Source organism: Saccopteryx bilineata, chromosome 4, assembly GCF_036850765.1.
Source record: "Saccopteryx bilineata isolate mSacBil1 chromosome 4, mSacBil1_pri_phased_curated, whole genome shotgun sequence".
Classification (NCBI taxonomy): domain Eukaryota; kingdom Metazoa; phylum Chordata; class Mammalia; order Chiroptera; family Emballonuridae; genus Saccopteryx; species Saccopteryx bilineata.
In genome coordinates this window covers 80355118-80364125 of record NC_089493.1, presented here as the reverse complement: position 1 = coordinate 80364125, position 9008 = coordinate 80355118, and the positions used below count along the sequence as shown (strand labels likewise).

General features: G+C 40.7%; 1 pseudogene; it reads right to left on the bottom strand.

Annotated features, from left to right (window-relative positions):
* Positions 1–1630: 1630 nt before the first annotated feature.
* Positions 1631–1761, bottom strand: LOC136336779 (U1 spliceosomal RNA; annotated as a pseudogene).
* Positions 1762–9008: the final 7247 nt, after the last annotated feature.

The following is a 9008-nucleotide window of genomic DNA, read 5'->3' as shown; positions in this document are numbered from 1 at the left end:
TCAGAGGTCTGTCAGTGGCTCCTTTTTATTAAGCTTTCTTTTAATATTGTAATAAACAAAATCTAGGCCCGGGACAACCAATTGCGTTTAACCATATCTCAACCCAAAACTCTACCCTCTGCCTCCTGACATAACCATCATCCTGAATCACATCTTCATCATTCTCTTGCTTTCCATTGGATCTATGTATATTTATAAAAAGTATATATTTTTAATTGTAGATGTTTTTTAAGTGAGAAGAGTGCAAATAGAGAGACAGACTCCTGCATTTGCCCCAACCGGGATCGGATCCACCTTGCAACCCCCATCTGGGGAAAAAGCTTGTATAAACCAAACTATCCTCAATACCTGAGGCTGATCTTGGACCAGTTGAGCCACTGACTGCAAGAGGGGAAGAGAAAGAGAGAAGGGGAAAGGGAGGGGAAGAGAAGCAAACGGCCACTTCACATGTATGCCCTGACCAGGGATCAAACCTGGCACATTCGCATGCCAGGTCGGTGTTCTATCGACTGAGCAAACCAGCCAGGGCCAATTTTAGATGTTTTAACCGATGTAAAAGATGGTAGCACCATAGTCTCAAAATATCTTCACACAGATATGATATACATCATCTTAACCCACATTATCAAAACTAATATTTTCAGTAATAGATATATTACAACTTAAGATATATTACACCTTAATGCAATAAGTGACCCAGGAATTTTTTGGGGGGTGGCACTATAAAGAATATTAATAGGACAACTGGAAAAATTTGAGTAAGATCTGTAGATTAGATGATAGTAATCTATTGATGTTAATTTTTTTATTTTAATAATTGTCTTACCTAAGATAATCCCTTGGGTTTGTTTTGTTTTGTTTTGTTTATTTGTTTGTTTCTTTCTTTCCAAGTGAGAGGAGGGAAGATAGAGAGACAGACTCCCTCATGTGCCCCGACTGGGATCTATCTACCTGGTGACCCCCATCTAGGGCTGATACTCTGCCTATCTGGGGCCATGATCACAACCAAGTTATTTTTAACATCTGAGGCAGAGGCTCTATGGAGCCATCCTCAGAGCCCCAGGCCAATGTGCTCAAATCAATCAAGCAGCATTGTGGGAGGGGAAAAGAGATATAGAGAAGGAGAAGGGGTAGAGAAGGAGATGGCCACTTCTCCTGTATGCCCTGACCAGGAATCAAACCCAGAACATCCACACACCAGGACTACGCTCTACCATTGAGCCAACCAGCCAGGGACAATAATACCTTGTTTTAAAGAAATTTATTCTTTGAAGTATTTAGGGGTAAAGGGCCATTACATTCACCTTTGAAACTAACAATTGAGCAAAAATGTATATCTATACAAAAATTGTGTGTGTATGTGTTTGTGAGAGAAGATACAAAGAGAGAAAAAAATAATTAATGTTAATATCTGGGAAATCTAGGTAAAAGGTGTAAGACAATTGTGATATTCTTGAAACTTTTCTCTAAGTCTAAAATTATGTCAAAATATAGTTTAAAATGTACCTTGTTATATGTAACATTTTGGGACTTAACTTTTCTATATATTTACTATTGATGAAATTTATCACAACTGTTAGGTATTCCTGCAGTTTGTACTTTAACTTATTTTTCCGCATACCAGAATTACGGTATATAGTCTAGTTTTCCACTTATGGGGAAATCAAAGAGGTCAGCACATCCAAGTGCAGTGCAATGGATAAGCCTTATCCTGGGAAAACCACCCTCATGATCATGGTATCTCCTCTGCCAGGTAAGTATGGAGTTTGTACTTTTAAAAGCAGATTTATTGGGATATAACTCACATACCAGAAAAATTCACCTATTCAAGAGGTTCAGCCTGACCAAGCAGTGGCACGGTGGATAGAGCGTCAGACTGGGAAGCAGAGGACCAGGTTCGAAACCCTGAAGTCGCTAGCTTGAGTGCGGGTTCATCTGGGTTGAGCACAGGTTTGCTGGCTTGAGCGTGGGGTCATAGACCTGACCCCATGGTCACTAGCTTGAGCCCAAGGCCATTGGTTGAGCAAGCGGTCACTCGCTCAGCTCTAGCACCCCAGTCAAGGCACATATGAGAAAGCAATCAGTGAACAACTAAGGTGCACAATGAAGAATTGATGCTTCTCATCTTTCTCCCTTCCTGCCTGTCTGCCCCTATCTGTTCCTCTCTGTTACTCTCTGTCTCTGTCAAAAAAAAAAAAAAGGCGGGGGGGGGGGCATGAGTGGTTCTTAGTAACTTCAGAGCTATGCAGACATCACTATAATCTAATTTTAGAACATTTTCATCATTCCAAAAACACCCAAATCCATTAGCTTCACTCCTCATTCCCAACCCCCCTCTACCTCAAGTAATCACTAATATTTCTGTATCTATAGATTATTTCACTAATTTTTAATATTGTATAATTTTATTTTGTTTATGCTACAGTTTATTTATCCACTCTCCCAATGGTGGATATTTGGAATATTTTCCAGGTTTTTGCTGTCATGACTAGTGTTGGTTTGAACAGTCTTGTATCGACATTCTCATGTATGTCCAAAAGTTTTTCTTATTGTACACATAATAGTAGGCTTATAGAATCATGGATATGTGAGTGTTTGAGTATAGGAAATAATTAACAATACTTGGAAATCATATTCCAAAGTAGTGGTGCAAATTTACACTCTCATCAGCAATAAAAAATAGATCCTATGGGTTAATTGCTCTCCAAAATTTTGTATTGATCACTTATAATGTTGAACACCTCTTCAAATATTTATTGATCATTTCTGTTGCTCCTGTGAAATTCTTGTTTATGCCTTTTGCCTGTGTTTGTATTGTTATTTGTGTGTGTGTGTTGATGTGTGTGTTTTCAAGTTGATTTGTAGGTGTCCTTAATTTATTCTTGATACAAATCTTTGCTACTTCTGTCTGTTGTAAATATCTTCCCCCAGTTTGCTAGTGATCTATTCACTTTAGTGTCTTTTTATTTTTATTTATTTTTTAATTCATTTGAGAGAGAGAGAGAGACAGAGAGACAGAGAGAGAGAGAGAGGAGAGAGAGACAGAGAGAGAAGGTGGGGAGGAGCTGGAAGCATCAACTCCCATATGTGCCTTGACCAGGCAAGCCCAGGGTTTCGAACCGGCGACCTCAGCATTTCCAGGTCGATGCTTTATCCACTGCACCACCACAGGTCAGGCCTTTAGTGTCTTTTTAAATGTAAAGGAAACACTAATAGTCAAAGTTATTAATCTTTTCTTCTATATTAAATGTCTTTTATATTTTGCTTAAGATACTTTTCTCTATATCAAGTTTATAAAACCCACCAGCCCTACCTGGGTAGCTCCTTTGGTTAGTGTTGTCCTAATACAGCAAGGTTTTGGGTTCGATCCTGGTCAGAGCACATACAAGAATCAACCGATGAATGCATAGATGGTGGAACAAATAATGTCTCTCTCTTTGTCCTTTCCTCTCTAAAATGAATTTTAAAAAATTTAAATCCCCCAATATTTTCTACTAAGAGTTTCAATTTTGTAACATTTAAATATTTAATCCAATTGCATTTTAAAAATATGTTGTAAGATAAGAATCCAATTATGTCTTTACCTATATAGATATCTATTTTTTCCAAAGCCATTTAGTGAACAGCTGGTCCCTCCTTCCCACTGTTCCAACATACAATCTGTTGTTTACTAAAGTTTCACACTGCAATGGTCTGTTTCTGGACTCTCTTCTATTCCAGTGGTTGGTTTGTCTTTCCCTGTGCCAATGCCACATTGACTTAATTACCACAATTTCAATATTAGTTCTGATACCTGGTAGGCAAGTCCCTTTCCCTTCTTCTTCAGAAGTATTCGGCTATTTTTGGTGCTTTACTATTCCATTTAAGTTTTAGTATTATCTAAATTTTGATGAAAAATATGGTTGGTATTTTTATTTTTCTCATTGAAACCATAGATCAATTAGAAGGGAGCTGACATTCCATGATATTAAATCTTTCTATCTAGATCCACTTTACTACTACTTAACAACATTTTATAGTTTTTTCTATAGAAACCTTGGACCACTTTTGTTAGATTTATTCCTAATTATTTTACAGTCTCAGATATTATTTTGTATTTTTTTAAAGATTTTAATTTTTATTTATTTATTTTTTACAGAGACAGAGAGTGAGTCAGACAGAGGGATAGACAGGGACAGACAGACAGGAACGGAGAGAGATGAGAAGCATCAATTATTAGGTTTTTTGTTTGTTTGTTTGTTTGTTTTTATTTATTCATTTTAGAGAGGAGAGGGAAAGGAAGAGAGAGAGACAGAGAGGGAGAAGGTGGGGAGGAGCTGGAAGCATCAACTCCCATATGTACCTTGACCAGGCAAGCCCAGGGTTTCAAACCGGCGACCTCAGCATTTCCAGGTCGACGCTTTATCCACTGCGCCACCCCAGGTCAGTCAATCATTAGTTTTTCATTGCGTGTTGCAACACCTTAGTTGTTCATTGATTGCTTTCTCATATGTGCCTTGACCGTGGGCCTTCAGCAGACCGAGTAACCCCTTGCTGGAGCCAGCGACCTTGGGTTCAAGCTGGTGGGCTTTTCCTCAAACCAGATGAGCCTGCACTCAAGCTGGTGACCTCGGGGTCTTGAACCTGGGTCCTCTGCATTCCAGTCCGACGCTCTATCCACTGCGCCACTGCCTGGTCAGGCTATTTTGTATTATTTATTAATAAATAAATTGTAAGAGTTGTTTTATCTTTTATGACGTACATCTTTCTCATGCACTTGCGGAAGTTTCTCTAGGGTATATTCCATCTTTCATCTAGGGTGTATTCATCTTCAACTGAAAGTGCTCTGTGAATAATAACAACACTTGGGAAATTTTTTAAAAAGATTTTATTTATTGATTTTAGAGAGAAAAGAGAGGGAGTGAGAAAAAGGGAGGAGGGAAGAGTGGGAAGCATCAACTCATAGTAGTTGCTTCTCATATGTGCCTTGACCTGGCAAGTCCAGGGTTTTGAACCAGCAACCTCAGTATTCCAAGTCAATGCTTCATCCACTGTGTCACCACAGGTCAGGCAACACTTGGGAAATATTTGATGAAGGAACTACCCCAGTTGAAATGATGAGATGAATTTTTATCACATAATAGTTAAGGTGCAGTGAAAGTCAAACTCAAGGAGAGGCATGTTAAAAGTAGAAGATGGAATTTCTTGACAGTTTTAGAATGGGCATCAGCGAAAGATTCAAGTCATTTCAGAAGGAAAAGCAGCCAATTGTGAGGGGAATCTCAGAGAAGTACAAAGAATAAAATTAGGCCTGACCAGTGGTGGTGCAGTGGATGGAGCATCAACTTGGGACACTAGGGTCCTGGGTTTGAAACCCCAAAGTCACTGACTTGAGAGTGGGCTCATCTGACTTGAGCACAGGTTCGCTGGCTTGAATGTGGGATCATAGACATGACTTCATGGTCGCTGGCTTGAGCCCAAAGGTCGCTGGCTCCACTGGAGCTCACCCCCTCCTGTCAAGGCACATATGAGAAGGTTGCAGGTTCGATCCCATCAGGGCACACAACCAATAAGGCATAAATAAATGGAACAACAAATTGATGTTTCTTTCTTCTCTCTCTCTCTCCTTCTCTCCCATAATTTTTTTTAAACCCTGGCTGGATAGCTTGGTTTGTTAGAACATCATCCCAAAGTACAGAGGTTGTCAGTTCAATCCCCAGTCAGGGCACATACAAGAACCGATTTATGGGCCCTGGCCGGTTGGCTCAGTGGTAGAGAGCATTGGCCCGGCATGTGGAAGTCCCAGGTTCAATTCCCAGCTAGGGCACAGGAGAAGCGCCCATCTGCTTCTCCATCCTTCCCCCTCTCCTTTCTCTCTATCTTTCTCTTCCCTTCCTGCAGCCAAGGCTCCATTGGAGCAATGTTGGCCCAGCACTGAGGATGGCTCCATGGCCTATGTCTCAGGTGCTAGAATGGCTCTGGTTGCAATGGAGCAACACCCCAGATGGGCAGAGTATCACCCCCTAGTGGGCATGCCAGGTGGATCCCGGTCAGGCGCTTACGGGAGTCTGTCTCTCTGTCTCCCTGCTTCTCACTTCAGAAGAATACAATACAAAACAAAAAGAACAGATTTATGTTTCTGTCTCACTTTCTGTCCTTTCCTCTCTCAGTAAACTCAAGAAATACTAATAATTTTAAGTAAAAAAAGTGTTTTCAAAGAATTAAACTTTTGCTCCTTCCTCTGCCACTCTCTCTCTAAAATAAAAATAAAAAATAAAACCTTAAAAAAAAAGAATTTACCACCTGATATAAATAGATATACAGATAAATGAATGAGTGAGTGAATGAATAGTAGAAAAAGAAAGGCTTTTCTTTTGGATAAACATGAATTAATAAATAACAAAGGAATGATAGAATTGGAAAATTATCATTCGAAAACCATCATAATAGTTGATTCAGACAAATGTCATCAGTGTTTGATAATAACACTAGTGGATGAAAGGTTGAAGAGTAAGAGGATATTAGCACAGTCTCAAAGTATTTCCCTACAAACACTTATTAACCTTAAAAGGTAAAATAGTAACTTCATGGCTTAATTGAAGCGAGTTGGCCCCAAGCAGTGAGGATGGCTCCATGGCCTCCACCTGAGGCGCTAAGAAGAGCTTGGTTGCTGAGCAATGAAGTAACCTCCCAAGATGGGCAGAGCATCACCACCTAGGGATTGCCAGGTGGATCCCGGTCAGGGTGCATGTGGGAGTCTGTCTCTGCTTCCCCTCCTCTCAATGAACAACAACAACAAAAAAATCCCAACAAAAGCCTGTTTCTTTAGCCAAAGGACCAAGAAAAGGGCAGTCAAACAAGAAAAAAAAATTTTACACAACAACCACTTTACTTCAGCTAAATTCCACAGAAAAAAACTGTGGCCCAGCACACATCCATGCCAGCAAAGGCTGAATAGGGAGCCAAGACTTCTACTCTTCCACTCCGTAACCAGGTACCTCAACACCCCTGCCAAGTGGCATCAAAGAAAGCCAAGTAGGGAGCCAGGCCTTTCATCCCCAGATAGGAATAACAAGAACTCCTTTCCTCATAGTATCAGTAGAGACCATGTGGCAATCCAGAATTCTAACTCCTAACTAGTAGTAACAAGGTAGTATAATCCCCAACCTCTCTTGGAATACTGTAAGAGAAAGCCTACTAAAATAAGGGTTTTTTTTGGTTTTTTTGATTGTTTGTTTTTATTTTTGTTTTTTTGTTTTGTTTTGTTTTGTTTACAGAGACAGAGAGAGTCAGAGAGAGGGATAGATAGGGACAGACAGACAGGAACGAAGAGAGATGAGAAGTATCAATCATCAGTTTTTTGTTGTGACACCTTAGTTGTTCATTGATTGCTTTCTCATATGTGCCTTGACCGTGGGCCTTCAGCAGACCGAGTAACCCCTTGCTCGAGCCAGAGACCTTGGGCTCAAGCTGGCGACCTCAGGATCTCGAACCTGGGTCCTCTGCATCCCAGTCCAATGTTCTATCTACTGCGCCACCACCTGGTCAGGCTAAAATAAGTTTCAATAAGTCCCTGGCCAGGTAGCTCAATTGATTAGAGCATTGTCCTAATATGCAAATGTTGCTGGTTCAATCCCTGGCCAGGGCACATACAGAAACAGATCGATGTTTCTGTCTCTCTTTCCATTCCTCTCTCTCTAAAATTAATCAATAAATTTAAAATAAATAAATAAGACCCAGAATTATATTTAAAGATATAATATGGAAGTGTCATGTTTCAATGGAAAATCACCAAGATCCAAAATCTCAACTGGAGTAAAAAAGGACAATCAATAGAAGCCAACACTAAGATTATCAGAGATGATACATTACCTATTCAGGGAAAACAATTTGAATAACAGTGAATTTCTTATCAGAAACCATGAAGGATTGTGGGGCTAGGTGAAAAAAGTGAAGGCATTAAGAAGTATAAATTGGCCTGACCAGGTGGTGGCACAGTGGATAGTGTCAACCTGGGATGCTGAGGACCTACTTTTGAAATCCCAAGGTTATTGGCCTGAGCACAAACTCATCTGGCTTGAGCACAGGCTCACTAGCTTGAGCATGGAGTTGCTGGCTTTGGTCACTGGCTTTAGTCCAAAGGTTGCTGGCTTGAAGCCCAAGGTCACTGGCTTGAGCAAGGGGTCACTGGCTCAACTGGAGCCCTCTGATCAAAACACATATGAGAAAGCAATCAATGAACAACTATAGTGTCACAACTATGAGGTTGATGCTTCTCATCTCTCTCCCTTTCTATCTCTCTCTGTCTCTGTTTCTGTCTCTCTCACATGCACTAAAAAAAGAAGTACAAATTAGCAGTTACAAAATATACACAGGGAAGTAAAGTACAGCATAGGGAATATGGTCAATAACATTGTAATAACTATGTATAATGCCAGGGGAGTACTTGAAATATTGGGGAGTCATTTTGTAAAGTATATGATTGCCTAACCACTATACTGTACAAAATAATATTGAATGTAAATTGTAATTGAAAAATACAACCTTGGTTGGTTCAGTGGTAGAGCGTCAGCCTGGTGTGTGGATATCCCAGGTTTGATTCCCAGTCAGGGCACATAGGAGAAGCGTCCCTCTTCTTCTCCACCCCTCCCCTTTTGCTTCTCTCTCTCTCTTTCTTCTTCCTTTCACCCTCCCCCTCCTTCTTTTTCTTCCTCCCCCCCCCCTCCTCCTCCTCTTCTTCTTCTTCTTCTTCTCCCGCAGCCATGGCTCGGTTGGAGCAAGTTGGCCCGGATGCTCAGGATGGTCCCATGGCCTTGTCTCAGGTGCTAAAATAGCTTGGTTGCTGAGCAAAGGAGCAACAACCCCAGATGGACAAAACACCCCCGGGTAGGGGGCTTGCTGGGTGGATCCCAGTCGGGATGCATGCAGGAGTCTGTCTTTCTGCCTCCCTACTTCTCACTTAAGAAAAGAAAGGGGAGTAGTGCTTGTATTAAAGAAACCCCATAGGGTTCTGTATCCCCTTCTAGCAC